Source organism: Scyliorhinus canicula, chromosome 5 (assembly GCF_902713615.1).
Source record: "Scyliorhinus canicula chromosome 5, sScyCan1.1, whole genome shotgun sequence".
NCBI classification, from domain to species: domain Eukaryota; kingdom Metazoa; phylum Chordata; class Chondrichthyes; order Carcharhiniformes; family Scyliorhinidae; genus Scyliorhinus; species Scyliorhinus canicula.
This window is the reverse complement of record NC_052150.1, coordinates 212,117,833-212,137,760: the sequence shown is the minus strand read 5'-3', so window position 1 is coordinate 212,137,760 and position 19,928 is coordinate 212,117,833. Positions and strand designations below refer to the sequence as shown.

Sequence of the window (19,928 nt, the reverse complement as noted above, 5' to 3'; positions counted from 1 at the left end):
TTTGGATGTTGAAGTATTTTTCCATTGCCTGTCTTCCAGGGTGCGGAGTAATTGAGAACCACCGGTTGGATGGCTAACAAGGATCTTCAGGCTGGATCATTCAATCGGAATTTCTAGACTGTGGGGATCACTTTAAACTCTTATTAACCTGGCCCTTCATTCAGAACAGCCTCAGGCTTGTTTATTTAATTATTAGTTTCCATCTCCACCAGAACGACCAACAGCTTGACTGAGATAAACGGGAGTATCAGAGAAGAGCTTCCAAGAGATCTTCGAGGGGTCTGGTTAACCTTATAGGGAGAGAAGTCCACAGTTCCCTCCGGCTGTCTTCAGGCATTAAGCACTCACAGGCTGGATAGAGTGGAAAAGCTGGCTGCTCATGGGGCTGAGGTGTTTGAGAGAGTTCTACCCTTTTTAGGGAGAGAGAAAACTTCAAAGAGCTTCCTTCAACTCTGAGTTCAAACTGAAACTAAAAGCAAAAACACAGTCTCACAGACTAAGGAACATTACAGAGAAAATCCTGACCAATCAGCATGGCCCATTGATAAGGCCTGGCAATCATAAACAGTCCATTGGCTGGCAGCCAAATCCATCAAGATGTGGCATCATTGATGTTAGAGTAACAGCACAGCCTGCTGGAGGTAAATTTTTATTTAATTAATGGTGAAGTCCTTCTTAAAGGCATAGGCAAATTTTTGTCCAGGTAAAAATATTATAGGGAATAAATTAGGGACAAACGGATTAACAGGAAGATCCTTGCAATATAGTGGGATATACGGCATTGGATCAGGAGAAAACTGAAGGCTTATGGCAGATATTGAGGGCTCAAAACGGCAGAAATCCTAGAGGCGTATGGAATGTGCAAGAGGGAACTTGAAAAGGAAATTAGGAGAACTAAAAGTGGACATGAAAGGATACTGGCAAGTAAAATAAAGGGAAATCCTAAATTGTTCTGCAAGTACGTTAAGTGTAAAAGGATAACTAGGAAAAGCGTAGGGCCCATTGAGGACCACAGTGGTAACTTTTGTGTGAAGCAGGAGGATGTAGGTAGGGTTCTGAATGAATACTTTGTGTCAGTGTTGACTCGCGAGAGGTACAGTGTGGGTATAGAAATCAGGAAGAAGGACCGTAATAAAATGAAAGAGATTAACATAGACAGAGAGGAGGTTCTGAGTGGTCCGGCAGGCTTAAAAATAGATAAATCTCCAGGGTCAGATGAAATATAACCCAGTCTGTTGAGTGAGGCAAGGGTGGAAATAGCAGGGGGGCTGGCAATAATTTTCAATTTCTCTCTGGTCACAGGAGAGATGCCGGAGGACTTGTGGTGCCATTATTCAAGGACGGAGGAAGGGATAAACCAGGAAACTACAGGAACAGTCAGCCTAACCTCAGTGATGGGGAAACTATTGGAAGCAATTCTGAGGGGCAGAATTAATCTACATGTGGAGAGGCAGGGATTAATCAAGAATAGTCAGCATGATTTTGTTAAGGGGGGGACCTGTCTAACCAACTTGATTGAATGTTTCGAAGAGGAGACCAGGTGTGTAGATGAGGGAAATACATTTGACATAGTCTACTTGGACTTCAGCAAGGCTTTTGACAAGGTCCCACATGGGAGACTGATAGCGAAGGTAAGAGCCCATAGGATCCAAGGAAATTTGGTAAATTGGATCCAAAATTAGCTGAGTGGGAGGAAGCAGAGGGTGATGGTCGAGGGGTGGTTTTCTGACTGGAAGCCTGTGTCCAGTGGGGTTCTGCAAGGATCAGTGTGGGCCGTTGCTGTTTGTGGTTTATATAAATGATGGTGAATGAAGAAGCACGTTCCAGAAACATATATATAGACAAAGTCAAAGATGCAAGATGGTATCTTCGTTCACCTGAGGAAGGAGCAGTGCTCCGAAAGCTAGTGATTCAAAACAAATCTGTTGGACTTTAACCTGGTGTTGTAAGACTTCTTACTCATCTTAGTACCATTCTGGTAAATCTCCTCTGCACTCCTGCCAAGCACTTGACACCCTTCCTAAAGTGCTGGTGGCCAGAATTGTAGACACGACTCCCACTGCGACCTAACCAGTGATTCATAAAAGTTTAGAAATGGCATTCTGAGGGTTATTGTATGAGTGCTATGGGAAATCATGGTTTGTTTTTGCCTTTTGCTTTTGTATGAGAACTCTTCTGGTCCTTTGGTTGCATTCCAAAAGTGGTTACCGTAGGAAGATCTGTGTTTAGTGCAGTGTTTTTCAAAGTGGGGTCACAACCCGCGGGTGGGTCGTGGGATGATGTAAAATGGGTCGCCAAAAGGTTTCCAAAAATGATCCTCGAGGATTGCCTGACCTTTTTTCCCATTTTCTCCCAAGGCAAAATCTGGCCACTCCCATTTCTGCTGCAGCTGATCAGCCAGGTTAATCAGCACCTGGACCTACAGCTGGAGAGTTTAAAAGTAAAAGATCAATTATCTTTAAATTTATTTCCTGCAGATATTTCTTCTGCACAAAGTTAGTTTCCAGCAATGTTTCGTGCTCTTTTTTTTTTCCAGGCCTGCATCTCCCATCCAAAAACCAAATGACTGGAATGTTTCCACAAAGACCCCAGTCAGTAACTCATAGCCGGAGTACTCTCTTATACAGGATCTAGCTCTAGCAGATAATTCCTGTGTATACTGTGGGAATCTCCCCACTTTTCAATTGGTGCATTGTCACAAAGCTGATTTATGTTTGCCCCATTCTGAACTAGGTTCTGGGGTGACTGGCGTGGGTTTGGGAACTCCATCCATCCCAGTCAGGGGGGAAATGCATCTGTTCAAGTACAGCTCATAGGAAGCACAGAGTCAATGACCACATAATGAGACCGACTTCAGGGTTAACGTTCTGAATCCGATGCATGTTTAATGTCTGCCACTGTTACCATTGTCGATGAATCTTGAACTTCTGTTACTATTAATGTTGTCAGTGTTGGTTCAATTTCTGCGACAGTCAATCTTATTGATGTCTGTTGAGTTTCAGTTACTCTTAACCTCGTCAATCAGATCTATGTTTAAAGTTGTGCTGTGTGTGCATAAGGCATTTGATGTACATTTAAAATGGGGAACCACTCTGCTCACTTTCTGAGATCAGTTGCTCTCTCAGTGAGACTGACTTTGCAATCCGTGATGAGTCTACTTCCTTCCCCATCAGCCTTAAATCCAGGCGTGTTTCCAAGAATGTCCTCATTCCCCTTTAAACACCTCAGGAGTCTGCAATCAAAAGTCTTGCATACTGATCTGTGCAGAAATTCTTATTACAAGTTATTTAGATCTCTAAATAGCAACAAAAAATAGAAAATAGATTTTCATTTACAATTTTTTATGTTTAATAATACAGGAGTGCCAACCATGAACGTGATATTTAAAAAGTAGCTATGGAGAATCTATTGTGGGTCGCGAGAGGTGGCCATTTTGAAAAACACTGGTTTAGTGGGTATTCTGAACCATTGGTCATAGTAAGTCCTGGTCACTTTATATTTAACTTGTAGCTGGCTGAGCATGACCCCAGCTTTGGTGCCTGGTAACAGCAGCCTTGTACAATGTAAAAAGCACCTTAAATGTTACGTTATTATACTGTTTAGTAGCTTGGGGTAGTCAGCCCTCGCTGTTACAAATCAGGGTGAGCCATGTTTGCGTAAACTATAATGAGACCCAAGGATTGTAACAAAAAATCATTGCTCTGCACACCAGCAACTAAAATGTTTTATGTACAAATGATGGACTGGATAAACACTTTTACTAAATTGTGATGCCAGCTTTGAACTAATAAGCTACTTTCCCATAAACTATCTGAATGGGTAGTACACCGTTTAATGTCATAATATCTCTATATATTTCCCTTCACTTAATATATAAAACTAAAAAGGGGTAATTTGCTCTCATTTGAGGGATGACATGGTGACACAGTGGTTGGCACTGTTGCCTCACAGCGCCAGGGACCGGGTTCAATTTGGCCTTGGGTGACTGTGTTGAGTTTGCATATCAAATCATATCATAGAATTTACAGTGCACATACAGGGCAGCAGGGTAGCATGGTGGTTAGCATAAATGCTTCACAGCTCCAGGGTCCCAGGTTCGATTCCCGGCTGGGTCACTGTCTGTGTGGAGTCTGCACGTCCTCCCCCTGTGTGCGTGGGTTTCCTCCGGGTGTTCCGGTTTCCTCCCACAGTCCAAAGATGTGCGGGTTAGGTGGATTGGCCATGCTAAATTGCCCGTAGTGTCCTAATAAAAGTAAGGTTAAGGGGGGGGTTGTTGGGTTACGGGTATAGGGTGGATACGTGGATTTGAGTAGGGTGACCATGGCTCGGCACAACATTGAGGGCCGAAGGGCCTGTTCTGTGCTGTACTGTTCTACATTCAGCCCATCCATCGAGTCTGCACTGGCCAAGAGCACCCAATTTAAACCCACATTTCCAACCTATCCCTATCACCCAGTAACCCCACCTAACCTTTTTTTGGATACAAAGGGCAATTTAGAATGGCCAACCCACCTAACCTGCACATTTTTGGACTGTGGGAGGAAACCGGAGCACCCGGAGAAAACCCACGCAGACACGGGGAGAACATGCCGACTCCGCACAGATAGTGACCCAAGCCGGGAATTAAACCTGGGACCCTGGAGCTGTGAAGCAACTGCTAGCCACTGTGCTATTGTGCTGCCCTGGTACTGTGTGGGTTTTTTTCCGGGTGCTCCGGTTTCTTCCTGCAAGTCCCAAAAGATATGCTTGTTACGTGAATTGGACATTTTGTATCACCCTCAGTGTACCTGAACAGGCGCCGGAGTGTGGTGACTTGGGGATTTTCACAGTAATTTTATTGCAGTGTTAATGTAAGCCTACTTGTGACAATAATAAAGAATATATATTATTAAAAGGGAGACCTCTTATTTCTTTTTTATAAATTTAGAGTAGCCAATTATTTTTCTTTTCCAATTAAGGGGCAATTTAGCGTTGCTAATCCACCTAACCAGCACATCTTTGGGTTGTGGGGTTGAAACCCACGCAGACATGGGGAGAATGGGGAAACTCCACACGGACAGTGACCCAGGGCTGGGATTTGAACCCGGGTCCTCAGCGCCGCAGTCCCAGTGCTAACCACCACGCCGCATTCCGTCTTTGACCTTATTTTTAAGCTATGCCCTCTAGTTTTAGTCTCCCCCACAAGAAGAAACATCCTCGGCGTTCCCACTCTATCCAATCCCTCCAGGACCTTATGTTTCACCTCTCAGTCTTCAAAACTCTAATGGGTATATGCCCAATCTGTCCAACCTTTCCTCAGGGGACAACCTTTTCATCCCAGGAATGAGTCCAGTGAACCTTCTCTGTACTGTTTCTAATGCGATTATATCTTTTTAAATGAGGGAATAAAACTGTACTCCAGATGTGGTCTCACTAAGGTCCTCAGTCTAGAGCTGTGGTAAAACTTCCTTATTTCATATTCCATTCCTCTTGCAATAAATAAATGCCGACAAACCATTTGACTTCCGAATCACTTGCTTACCTGCATACATATCATTAAGCAGAGGCGTGGACACTCTGGAAACCTTTGACAATAACGTGAGACCCAGGTTCTGAAGTCCCATCTCATTTTCACTGTTAGGGGAAAGGGGGGGTGGCGCGGGACGTGAATCGCACGTGAGAGAAATCCAAACTTAGCAGGACAATTTTAACTTGCTGTTGAGGTCAAGCACCCATTTTCACTGAAGCAACGGCCATAACATGCAGTGTTGGAGTTATGAATTTTTAAAATTGACATAAATATCTGTGAAGGGTGGATACGATCTGTTGAACCATTAATCTATGAAGTTATTTAAAACCCCAGCCCTTTAAAAATAAAAAAGCTGCTTGTGTCACTGAGAGTAGAAACAATCATGTTTTAGAAGTTAGAATAGTTGTTTGTTGTCATTTTCCCAAGGGTTATCATAGAATCATAGAATTTAAAGTGCCCATCGAGTCTGCACCGGCTCTTGGGAAGAGAATCCTACCCAAGCCCACACCTCCACCCTATCCCCATAACTCAGTAATCTAACCTAACACTAAGGGCAGTTTTGGACACTAAGGGCAATTTAGCATGGCCAATCCACCTAACCTGCACATCTTTGGACTGTGGGAGGAAACCGGAGCACCTGGAGGCGGGGAGAACTGTGCACAGACAGTGATCCAAGCTGGGAATCAAAGCTAGAACCCTGGAGCTGTGAAGCAATTGTGCTAACCACTATGCTATCGTGCTGCCCCACCTTTATGTCATTATAAATGCTTGACTGCTTTCTACAATCTACAATTATCTCAGTTTAGGGTCCTACATTCATAGTTTGATTGACAGCTTAAATAGGTTATTAAAGGATTAGCTGTCTTTGTGGATTTATGAATACATAGAACATAGAACAGTACAGCACAGAACAGGCCCTTCGGCCCTCGATGTTGTGCCGAGCAATGATCACCCTACTTAACCCACGTAACCCGTATACCCGTAACCCAACAATCCCCCCATTAACCTTACACTACGGGCAATTTAGCATTGCCAATCCACCTAACCCGCACATCTTTGGACTGTGGGAGGAAACCGGAGCACCCGGAGGAAACCCACGCACACACGGGGAGGACGTGCAGACTCCACACAGACAGTGACCCAGCCGGGAATCGAACCTGGGACCCTGGAGCTGTGAAGCATTGATGCTAACCACCATGCTACCGTGAGACCAATACAAGTCTGTTTGCTTTTATAAGAGGTTTAAACACTTGAGTGGATTTAAGTTTTTAATGGGTTTTCATGACTAGGAATGTGTTTTAATTTAATGAAGGCTACAATAGATATTTCAACATTTATTTATTTCATTTAAACATAGCTCACGAAGTCTGCCCATTTTTAGTACTGAGTAAGTTGGCATGGAGTGTGTAAGAATAAAAGGTGGGGGGAAAGTGATGGGGAGTGAAGGGGTGAGGGCTAGATAGCCTAATGTTTGAGGAAATAATTGCGACAAAGGTTCATAGAACTGAGGTGGTCCTTTTAAACAGCCCACCTCGGCATTCAGCAGCCCCTGTGGCTGCCTCTGATGTATTGTTGGCTATTCCTCCATTTTTAGTATCATTGGCAAATTTTGAAATTTTACTCTGTATTTCAATATCAAAAAAGGCACTGATCCTAGCACTGATCCTTGGGGAAAGGGACGGAATGGTGACGTAGTGGTTGGCACTGCTGCCTACGGTGCTGAGGACCCGGGTTCTATCCCAGCCCCGGATCACTGTCTGTGTGGAATTTGCACATTCTCCCCGTGTCTGCATGGGTATCACACCCCACAAAGCAAAGATGTGCAGGGTAGGTGGATTGACCATGCTAAATTGCCCCTTAATTGGAAAAATAATAATTGGGTCCTCTAAATTTATAAAAAAATTTTAAAAACTGATCCTTGGGGAAGAACACTGTCTACCATTCTTCAGTCTGAGAAATAGCTATTTATCACAATTTGCTGTTTTTAATCTTACATTTGAGATGATCAATAATTCTTTTGTATTGCCTGATTCCCAACATGTTACACACTTATGCACTATGCAAGAGTGATCTTCGTCATGGTGCAGTGTCTTTCATGTCCTCTGGGCTTCACACCCAGTGTATTTTCTTGAACTGTAATCACTGTTATTATGTAGGCTGACCTAGCAGCCAGTTTGCGCACCATATGGTTCCACAACCAGCAATGAGATGTGACCAGTTAATCTGTTGGTGGTGATATTAGTTGAGAGATAGATGTTTGTCAGAAGAACTCAGATTTCCTGCATCTACTTGAACACAAAAAGGGCCAGTTTAAAATTTAACCTCAAGGGTGAACAACAACATGTTTACATTGTACAGTTAACATAGCAGAACGTCCAAAGATGCTTCACAGCTTGGAACTTGGACAACTGAAGCCATGTCAGTGTTGTGGGCAATGTCGTGTTATGTAATTTGGAATAACACAAGCTGCCACTTGATGCAGTTTTGAGTAAAAGATGCTCCAGACTTTGAAGTGAGTTCAGTGCGTTTTATTGAACTATTAGCACAGTTCTCAATTAGTTCGACTCTCTGCTAATCTAATGTAGTAACTCAGTCTAACTGAACCAGCCTTCCTCTAAGCCACGTGCTGGGGTGTGATGCTGAGGATACACCCTGTCTCACTCTGTGGATGTTGGTCTGTGGAAAGAGGTGGGGTGTGAGTACCTCATTCCTTTTATAGTGAGATACCACCCCTGAGTGTCCTGACATCTCATTGGTCGTGTCCTATTCTATGTGTTCATTAGTTGCATGTTTGCATATCATGACAGGCAAGGAAGTTGGGTTTGTAGAAGTGGTGAGAATTGGAGGAAGGCAAAATTCCTGGCGGGAAAACACAGCTCTTCAAGTATCTTATGTTGAAATACAGTTCGTATAGGCAAGGGTGGCCTCTTCCAGGTCTTGTGTTTGTGATTTCGGATTTCATGCTTTCCTTCCTTCTGGATGGCTTGTCATGAAAGCAGAGATATTATTTTGACATTTTAGTTAAATGAACACTGTTCAGTAAACAAGGAGCACCGAGCACTGAAGCTTATCCCCTAATTATTGTTTCATATTTATGCAAGTCTCTTGGGGAATGGTGATGAAGCAATTTCTGAATTTGCAGGCCTGACAGTCTGACAGGGCAACATAAATGTTCCTTCAATCGCTCTAACATTTATATCAGCAGATAGGTTTTCCACGGACCCCCACAACCTCTACAATGAGAGAGAGAGAATGGAGGTGCTATCTATATGCCCCAATATGACTATCCCTGAATGACGAGACCAAATTCTGAACTGGAACTCCAGTCTTGCTTGCTGGCACTGTCTGACTCTGAGATGGAAGTGCTCTCACAAAGCCAAAGGCTCGCACTGCAACGAGGCATAATGTAGATAAGTTACATTATTGTGTTTTCATGTTTGAATGCCTTTGATGATATTAGTTCATCAGAGCTTTTCAACTTTACAGCAGTAATGTGTATCATCTGCATGTCAGCAATGAAGGAGTCGTGAATCCTGTGAAGGCTGGACATGGACCAAAAGTAAATGTGCAATAGTTTACTCAGCAATACTGAGTTGCATATGACATTTGATGGTGAGCCTGGTAAGTCATTCTATTGTGCTGTCTTGGCAGCTTCCTTAAGATGTATCATTTCCTTCCACATCAGCTCTCATGTCTTGGAGGTAGTCCAGGCAGTATTGAGCCCTGGGGACAACCTATAGCCAAGTACACTAATCTCTTGGGAGATTGCCCTATCGTGGCAAACTATGTTAAATGTCCTTGCATCTGTATCATGCAGCAGCATCTGCAGTTTGCCAGCTGTAAAGCATCATAGAGTGTGTTCTCCCCCCCCCCCCCCCCCCCACAGTTAATGGACCATTCCAAAGGATTGACATTTTTGAACCATACCATGGGTTGCTTGGGAAACAAAGTGTCAATATTTGAAGCCTTCTTAAAGGTAGACATAATCGTTCATTTACCAATATATGGCTCTTATTTTAGGTTGACCCTTTTTTAATGTTTCTGGCATCATTTTGACAGTGGCTTTTTAAAGGCCCCTCAGCATCAGTGCCAATAGGGAAAGAGGAGCGGGCTAAAGATTACAGTTATGTGAGCTGGAAATTCCTGTGGAGTAGACACTGTCCTATTTGGAAAGTCAGGAACCCCAAATTCCTCACTTCCCGCTGGAGCAAGGTTTAGGCATTGGTGTTGTAATTCCTTTCGAAACTATCAGCAATAAGATAGCAAAGAACTATCCCAGCAATTTTTAAACTTCCGATATGTTCAGAAATGTCAAACATCAATTCACATCACCTCTATCACATCAATTTCCTAATTCCGTTAAGGAACAAAATACTGGAAATTGCTTAAGTACCATTGCATGCCCAATAATGGTGAAATGTTAACTGGCCAGTTGCAGCAGATTTATCAAGAAAAGTACTTAAAATTGAAAGTTTTTTTATTCACAGAGCAAACAAATCCCGTAGTTTCAACTGGAAAAAGTAACTGGTGTTGCACAAAAATCTTGTTTTAGATTGAGTGATATGAGGCCTGAACAGTTTTAGTAAACTCTGGATAAATTAATTTTCAATTTGCAATGTCACTAACATGTCTCTATTGCTTTTCTAGTTACATTTTGACATTTTTAATTTAAAACAAAGACTTGAAATGAAAATCGCTTATTGTCACAAGTTTACTTCAGATGAAGTTACTGTGAAAAGCCCCTATTCGACACATTCCGGCGCCTGTTCGGGGAGGCTGGTACAGGAATTGAACCGTGTTGCTGGCCTGCCTTGATCTGCTTTCAAAGCTAGGGATTTAGCCCTGTGCTAAAAGCCAGCCTCTTGTTTGTCAAATTGCCTCTGATATCACTGCTGTGGAGAATGACTGATTTCTACATTTTGAGAATGCTGTCAATGGATAATTGTTGAATGATACAGCACAATATGAAACCATTTGACCCCTTGTTCCCTGATAGCTCTTCCAAAGAGCTATCCAGTTAGTCCCACTCCCCTCCCCTTTCTCATAGCCATTGATATTTTCCTCTTTAACTATTCATTTAATTCCTGTTTGAAAACTACTTCCACCTTTCTTTCAGGCAGTGCATTCCAGAATGTAACAACTCTACTTAAAAAAAAAAATCCTCACCTTGCCTGTGATTCTTTTGCTTTAAATGTATTCTTTACTGATACCAATCTTGATTGATTACTTTTTTAGTGAAAAATATTTTATTGGAGGTATTTTCAAATATATACAGAAAAGTAATGAGCTAACATCAAAAGCAAAATCGATCTTGATTGATTACTTGATTGAAACATATGGGGCATGATTTACTGGCCGCATCCCGCTGGAATTACTGGAAGATCTCTCCCGGGATTCCCGACAGTTGTTATGCCTCGCGAGACATTGCGATCTGGACCCCACCCCCCGCCAAGACTTGCAGAGTTAAGTGAGCTTACAGCGCCAGGGATCTACCGGCCTTGCCAAGGAAACTTCAGCCAGGTGCCGTTCAGCACTGGTTCCCGACTCCCGGGCCATCGGCGGCCCCTCGGTAGCTGGTATCTTGGTGGGATGGGGTCCTGGCACTGCAGATGCCACCTGGGCACCTTGGCACTGCCAGCCTGGCATTCTGGCACTGCCACCCGAGTGTCAGCCTGGCACTGCCAGGGTGCTCAGGAGGCACTGCCAGGTGCAACAGGGGTGCCTGGATGGCATTTTACCCATGCTGGAGATTGGGCACAGGGGTGTCCTGTCTGGGGAGGTGGAGTGCGGGGTTCGAGGACCCCCCCTCCCCACAGGTGAGTTGGGGGTTGGGGGTCCGGGGTCCGTGTCAGGGGGTTGCGAGATCAGGGTGAAAGCGGAGCTTCTCAATGTAGGAAATGCAGCTAATTGTAGCCTCGGCGGGGCGTCCCCGTCGTGGCCTGAAAAACAAACAGAATGCCATTAGATAGCGGGGTCGTTCCTGCTGCTACAAGCTAATCCCACTCAGAACGGACTCTTTTGTTTCGGTTAGATCGCGCCATGAGATCCTGAAGGTCTTGACCGGGTAGAGGTGGAGAGGTTATTTCCTCCTGTGGGATAACCTAGAATTGGGGTCTCTGTTTCAAAATATGGGTCGCCCATTTAAAATGGAGATGAGACATTTTTTTTTTCTGTGAATCTTTGGAACTCTTTCTAAAAAGGTGGCGAAAGCAGAGTCTTTGATTATTTTTTAAGGCAGAGGAGGATAGATTCTTGCTAAGCAAGAAGGCAAAAGGTTATCTGAGGTAGGTGAGATGCAGATTTGAGTTTACTATCAGCTCAGCCACGATCTTGGCACAGCAGACCCGAGGGGGTGAATGGCTTTCTCCTGCTCCTTGTTCATATGTTTCTCCTTCAGTCTGTGTTTTGGTTACCAACTCTGCTACCACTGGAAACAGTTTTTACGTAGCATTGAAACCCATACAAAATAAATACAGAAAATGCTGGAATTACAATAGGTAAGTCAGCATCTTTGTAAAGAAACAACAAAAACCCTCAACTTATATTTGACTTCCATCATTTGAAGTAAGATAATGTTCCATTAACTGGTTCCTAATCATCTCTGCAAATGTTGCCCAGAAAGTGACAAAATGATTGCCACTCAAGCTCATAAGTGAAATCAGTTTTTGATCAGTCTCCGTTAAATGCTAAAATTGCAGAAAACCTTAAAAACCTCAAGGATCCTGCCGAATATATACTTTGAGATGATCCATTGGCAATATTTTTGCTGTCTTGCTGGTAACTATGTTTTTTCTCTTTCTGTAACAAAAACTACTTTCAGGTATATTGAACTTGCAGTGCAATGAAATGTTGAGAGCTCCAGCTGGTAATATATTTTTAAATTACACGCTGCGTTAATAATCTTGACTTGTTCTTTGCTTTTGTATTTCAATTTCACAGATCATTGGCTTATTAAAAAGTATAATAACTCAGCTTAATGACTGCATTTTTTTTGGCTTAATCATTTTTGAAACCATTGAAATACTTTCATGTGACAGTTTAATGACAAAGGTAAGCAAAGAAGGGACAGGCACTAAATTAGTTTCAAAGTTTCACTGCTTTAAATTGTTATATGCTGCAGGTCTTTTCCAAATTGATTTACCCCTACGCTGGAAAAGAACTTTTTTTTTAACCACATATAGCACTATGGATGACTGGATGGCTTACAATAATTCACAATATCACAACACACTTGACATTGATTCACATGATTCTCTGTAGACAATAGATTATTTTGTTTTAAACCAGACTTTACCACATACAGTCTAAAAACAAAGTACAGTGTTGAAGGAGTGCTGCTGAACTGTCCTCGAAACAGCATTAAATCGAGACCCTGTGTGACTAATAAGATAAGCACAAAAGATCCCATCGCAATATTTGAAAACGAGCAGGGGAGTTCTCCCGATGTCTTAGCCAACACTTATTCTTTAAACAACACCACAAAGGCAGATTAACTCCTCAGCAGCAATTGTATTTGGGCCTCACTGTAAAACTGTTGCGGGACGTGCAATGTACAATATAAATGGAAGTTTTTTTTGTTGTTACCTACACGAGACCCACGGGGCAAGACTGATTTAGGCTACCCATGTCTCATGGAACTCCCTCATCAGCGGGAGGGCAAACTGGAACATAACCTGTCCGAGTGTGGGCTGGAAATGGGTAGTCCCTTTGAGACCGGTGTATATAATGTCCTCGTCCTTCCTGTAAATAAATCTTTTGTTCTTTACACTTCATGTGTGGCTGCTTCTGTGAATTCAACACTTTTTCAATGAAATGACTGGAAAATAATGTCATCTGCCTAGGTTGTGATACTGGTCTAGCAACCTAAGGATTTTTTTATTAGTTCATGGGACGTGGGCCCCATTAGGAGGGCAGCATTTATTGCCCATCCCTGAGGACATTTAAGAGTCACATGTAGGCCAAACCAGGCAAGGATATCCAATTTCCTTCCCTAAAGGACGTTAGTGAACAAGATGGATTTTTAAGATAATTGACAATGGTTTTATGGTTACCTTTCGACTTTTAATTCCAGATTTTTTTCCATTGAATTCAAATTTCACCATCTGCCATGGCGAAATTCGGACCTAGGTTCCCACAGCATGATCCTTGCTCTCTAGGTTACTAGTCTAGTGACAGTACCACTCTGCCATTGCCTCCCCTCTGAGGAGGTGCTGAGGAGGCGATGGCGCAGTGATATTGTTGCTGGTCTAATAATCTAGGGACCCAGGTATTATGACCCCTTACAGGGACGAAACTTGTATAGCATCCAGTTCTCCCATCTGCACCTCAGAGTATGAGTACTCAGGTGACTAGGTGGCAGAGCTTCCTCCCAATTGGAGGAGGTCCCGACAGGATATAAACCCCGACCTAGAAGCAGTTCGGGGAAGTGTGGAGTGGAGAGGAGTGAGTATTTTGACTAGCGTGGAATAAAGTGAATTGTACCCTGTTAGCCTGGCCTCTCTTGGAGTCTCTGTCTACAACACCAGGGTAATGCTCTGGGGGCCCGGCTTCGAATCCCACCATGACGATCTAGAATTCAAAGTCCATTGTCGATTATTGTAAAAATCCATCTGGTTCTCTAATGTACTTAAGAGAAGGAAATCTACTGTCCTTACCTGGTCTACCTGGGCTGGTTTAGCTCACAGGGCTAATCGCTGGCTTTTAAAGTAGACCAAGCAGGCCAGCAGCACGGTTCGATTCCCGTACCAGCCTCCCCGGACAGGCGCCGGAATGTGGCGACTAGGGGCTTTTCACAGTAACTCCATTGAAGCCTACTCGTGACAATAAGCGATTTTCATTTTTCATTCTTGCCTACACGTGACTCGAGACCCACAGCAATGTGGTTGGCTCTTGACTGCCCTCGGAAATGGCCTAGCAAACCATTCAGTTGTATTCAACCACTACAAAGAAAACAAAAAGAAATGAAAGCTGACAGACTACCTGGCACTAGGCACCGGACACAGCAATGACACACCCACACCCTGCACAGTCCTCCTTACTAACATCTGGGGGCTCGTGCCAGAATTAGGAGATCTGTTTCACAGACTAGCCAAGCAACAGCCTGACATAGTCATAATACAGGAGGGAGTTAAAGAACCCAGTGGAGTGATGTAACGACAACAATCTCTCGCTCAATGTCAGCAAAAGTAAAGAGCTGGTCATCGACTCCAGGAAGTGAAGTGTCAACGGGGCCGAGATGGAGAAGTTTGACAGCTTCAAATGCCTAGGCATGCACATCATCAATAATCTGTCCTGGTCCACCCACGTCGACGCTACCACCAAGAAAGCACAACAGTGCCTATACTTCCTCAGGAAACTAAGGAAATTCGGCATGTCCACATTGACTCTTACCAATTTTTACAGGTACACCATAGAAAGCATCCTATCTGGCTGCATCACCTGGTATGGCAACTACTCGGCCCAAGACTGTAAGAAACTACTGAAAGTCGTGAACATTCCCAGTCCATCACACAAACCCACCTCCCATCCATTGACTCTGTCTACACCTCCTGCTGCCTTGGGAAAGCAGGAAGCATAATAAAGACCCCTCCCAACCGGCTTATTCACTCTTCCAACTTCTTCCATCAGGCAGGAGATGCAAAAGCCTGAGAACACACAGGAACAGACTCAAAAACAGCTTCTTCCCCACTGTTACCGGACTCCTAAATGTACCTCCTTTGGACTGATCTGATCTCTTCACACATCTTCTCTACCGAGTAGTACAACAATACTGTATGCTTCACTCGATGCCTGTGTCTATGTATTTATGTTGTGTATTTAATGTTTGCACAATAATGTACTTTCTTTTCATGTACGGAAAAATCTGTCTTAGCTGCACGCAGAATAATACTTTTCACTGTACTTCGGTACATGTGACAATAAACAAATCCAATATAGTCATACTCACGGAATAATACCTTATAGTCCCAGATATCACTGTCACCATTCCTAGTATGTCCTGACCAACTAATAGGACAGACCTAGCAGAGTGAGCAGCACAGTGGTATACAGTCGAAACACAGTTACCCTGAGAGTCCTGAACATTGACTCTGGACCCTATGAAGTGGCATGGCACCAGGCCAAACATGGGCAAGGAAACCCTCTTCTGATTATCATGCACCATACCCCCTCAGCCGATGAATCATAAATCCTCCATGCTGAACACTACTTGAAGGAAGCACTGAGGATGGCAAGGGAGCAGAATGTAGTTTGGGTGGGGGTTTGCAATGTTCATTGCCAAGAGTGGCTCGGTAATACCACTGCAGACTGAGCTGACCAGGTCCTAACGGACATTTCTGCTAGACTGATACTGCATATAAGGTGGTGAGGGAATGAACAAAAGGGAAAACACACTAGACCTCATCCTCACCAACCAGCCTGCCGGAGATGCATCTATCCATAACATGATTTGTAGGTGTGACCACTGCACAGACCTTAGGGAGACAAAGTCCCATCTCCACATTGAGGATACCCTCCATCATGTTGTGTGGCATCACCAATGTCCTAAATGGGATAGACTTCGAACAGATCTTGTAGCTCAAGACTGGGCATCCATTAGGTGTTGTGAGCCATCATCAGCAGCAGCAGAATTGTACTCCACCGCAATCTGTAACCTCATGGTCTGGCATATTCCCCACTCTACCATTAGTAACAAGCCAGACGATCAACTCTTGTTCAATGAGAAGTGTAGGAGGGCATCCCAGGAGCAACACCAGGCAAACGTAAAGATGAGGTATCAACCTGTTGAAGCTACAACACAGGACTATTTGTTTGCCAAGCAGCCTAAGCAGCAAGTAATAGACAGAGCTGAGCAATTCCGCAGCCAAGTTGTTCCAGTACAGCTATAACACTGACATCTACCCGGCAATGTAGAAAATTGCCCATCTCTGTCCTGTACTCAAGAAACAGGACATATCCAACCTGGTCAATTACCACCCCATCAGTCTGTTTGCGATCATCAGTAAAGTGATGGAAAAGTCATCAGCAGCGCAATCAAGCGGCACTTATTCAGCAATGACCTGCTCACTGACACTCAGTTTGGGTTCTGCCAGGGTCACTCAACTCCTGACCTCATTAAAGCCTTGGTTCAAACATGGACAAAAAGAACTGAATGTCAACGGTGAGGTGAGAGTGATTGCCATTGACATCAAGGCAGCAGAGTACGGCATCAAAGAGCCCAGCAAAACTGGAGTCAGTGAGAATCCTGGGTAAAACCCTCACCTGATTTGGCGGTATGGTGGCACAATGGTTAGCACTACGGCCTCACAACACCAGGGACCCGGGTTTGATTCCGACCTTGGGCGACAGTCTGTGGAATTTACACATTCTTCCCGTGTCTGGGTTCGGGTGCTGTGATTTCCTTCCACAATCCAAAGATGCGCAGGTTAGGTGGATTGGATATGCTAAATTGTCCCTAAGTGTGGGGTGTATGTGTGGGGATAAGATGGGGGATTCGGCCTGGGTTAGTGTGCTCTTTTGGAGGGTCAGTGCAGACCCCGATGGGCCGAATGGCCTCCTTCTGCACTGTGACAATTCTATGATTCTATTCTGGCTGTAGTCAAACCTGACACAAAGGAACATGTTTAAGGTGGTTGGCGGTGAATCATCTCAGCCCTGGGACATCACTGCAGTGTTCCTCAGGGTAGTGTCCTCCACCCAGCTGCTTCATCAATGTCCTTCCTTCCATCATAGGGTCAGAGGTGGAGATGGTTAGCAGTTTCAAATTCCTAGGGGTGCACATCTCCAAAAATCTGTCCTGGTCCCCCCACATTGACGCTACCACCAAGAAAGCACAACAGCGCCAACCTATACTTACTCAGGAAACTAAGGAAATTCGGCACGTCCACATTAACCCTTACCAACATTTACAGATGCATCATAGAAAGCATCCTATCTGGCTGCATCACAGCCTGGTATGGCAACTGCTCAGCCCAGGACCGCAAGAAACTTCAGAGAGTCGTGAACACCTCCCAGTCCATCTCCTGATGATGTTCACTGTCCGATTTTGTCTGATGAACACCTCGAGAGCCTTTACTACGTTAAAAGTGCGATGTAAAATGTAATTTACACCTCCATCTGCCTGGGGAAAGCGGGCAGCATAATCAAAGACCCCTCCCACCCAGCTTATTCACTCTTCCAACTTCTTCCATCGGGCAGGAGATACAGAAGTCTGAGAACATGCACGAACAGACTCAAAAACAGCTTCTTCCCCGCTGTTACCAGACTCCTAAATGACCCTCTTATGGGCTGACCTCATTAACACTACACCCTGTATGCTTCATCCGATGCCGGTGCTTATGTAGTTACATTGTATACCTTGTGTTGCCCTATTATGTATTTTCTTTTATTCCCTATTCTTCCCATGTACTTAATGATCTATTCAGGTGCTCGCAGAAAAATACTTTCCTCCGTACCTTGGTACACATGACAATAAACAAATCCAATCCAATCCAAGTTGTTGTGTGATGGCACAATATTCTCTATTCTGCTACTCGTCAGATAGTGAAGCAGGCTATGTCTAAAGGCAGCAAGACCTCAACAATATTGAGGCTTGGGCTGCAAGTGGAAAGTAACATTTATGCCAGACAATGACCATCTCCAATGAGAAAGGATCCAACATCACTCCTTAACATTCAGTGACATTATCGCAGAATCCCCCACTATCAACAACATCCTAGGGGTTACCACTGACCAGGAATTGAACTGGATATGTCATACAAATACTTTGGCTGTAAGAAGCAGATCAAAGGATGACACAAAGACTAGCTATGCTGCCTCACAGTGCCAGGGATCCGGGTTCGATTCTGGCCTTGGGTGACTGTGTGGAGTTTGCATGTTCTCCCTGTGTCTAGGTGGAACTCCTCAGGGTGCTCTGGTGTCCTCCCACTGTCCAAAGTTCTGCAGGTTATGTGGGGTTACGGGGACACGGTGGGGGAGTGCACCCAGATGGGATCCTCTCTCAAAGGGGTAGTGCAGACCTACTAGGCCAAACGGCCTTGTTCTGCACTGGAGGGATTCTATGTTTTATGTTCTCAAAGGCAACTAAGGATGGGCAATAAATCCTTGGTCATTGGATAAACTCCCAGTTAGTGAACAGTTTTTTTTTCCACCTAGCTATCTTTTCTTGAGTTCCTTGTACTTGTCAGTCAGTGTGGTGATATGTATCATTGTAAATACACAAGGGGTTAATGTAAATACATTAAGACTAAGTAAACACTAGAGAGAGCACCAGAGACATCATGACATGCAGACATACAGCTAATGAACACACAGAATAGGACACGACCAATGTGCAGTCAAGACACCCAGAGGTGATACTGCCACAAGGGGGCAACCCATATAAAAGGACAGGGCACACATGCTCTTTCTCTTTCCACAGGCGACACTCAGAGAGAAGTACTGGGGCAGATCAGAGGCATCACACCCACCGCATGGCTTAGAGCAGACTGGTTAGTTAGATTGAGTTACTATAGCAAGATTAGCAGGAGAGTCAAACTCAAGTAGGAGAATTGTTAACTGTTCAATAAATGTGTGAAACCTATCTCCAAGTCTGAACCTTCCTTTATCAGAGCATACATCAAGGAAGCAGCTTATGCTGCATGAAGAAGCATAACACAAGTCAGCACTTTCTCTAGGCCAGGAAAATGTGCTAAAGATTGCCAAACATTAGATAGCACCATGTTATTGACCAATTAAATAGGAACATTTCCAAAAGTGTTCGTGGAGGGAGGCAGGCAAAGAAAATGAAAGATTTTATGCTTTATAGCTATGCGGAAACTGATGGTGAAAGCTGCTGAGTTGTGACCTCAAGAGAGCAGTGAGGGGTGCGTGCAGACTGCAACCAGGTCAGCTATGATTTTATTGTGTGGCGGAGCAGGCTCGGGTGGTTGGATGGGCCATTCCTGCTCCTAAGTCCGATGTTCCAAACCACCCAGTAGGTTCACTAATGTGCCTTTGGGGAAGGAAATGTGCCTTGCCTTGGTCTGACTTACAATGGATTCCAACCACATTATGTGCTTTACTTTTAATTCTCTTGGCTGAACTGGAGGCAGGAAATAAACATATCCTTGCCAGTGTCACCCACATACTAATAACATTTTTTTAAACCACTGGAAATGTTTCTCCTTTCCCACTAAAAATATCTAGTGAATTAGGTTCATAAGTACATGATTTTTATTTCCATTTGAACGGCAAATTGGGAGATGACGTTAGGGGCCATGAATGTATGATAGACACTAATAAATCCAATAAGAAATGTGGACAGTATTTCTTTACTCTAAGAATGATTAGAATATGTTATCACAAGGGGTAATTGAGGTGAACAATATGGATGTATTCAAGGGGAAGCTATGGGAGGGAGACAGGAAGAGAAGGATATGCT

The 19,928-nt window shown here is 44.0% G+C and overlaps 1 protein-coding gene across 4 annotated transcripts in view; it reads left to right on the top strand.

Moving 5' to 3' along the window:
* Positions 1 to 19,928, top strand: part of galnt11 (UDP-N-acetyl-alpha-D-galactosamine:polypeptide N-acetylgalactosaminyltransferase 11 (GalNAc-T11)) — a 246,718-nt gene that overhangs the window by 88,771 nt on the left and 138,019 nt on the right. Inside the window, exon 3 of one of the 4 annotated variants that reach the window (XM_038798430.1) lies at positions 40 to 641. The exons of the other annotated variants lie outside the window; for them this stretch is intronic. The gene's annotated coding sequence lies outside the window, so the exon portion shown is untranslated. The remainder of the gene's footprint in view (positions 1 to 39; positions 642 to 19,928) is intronic. 4 annotated transcript variants of the gene reach the window in all.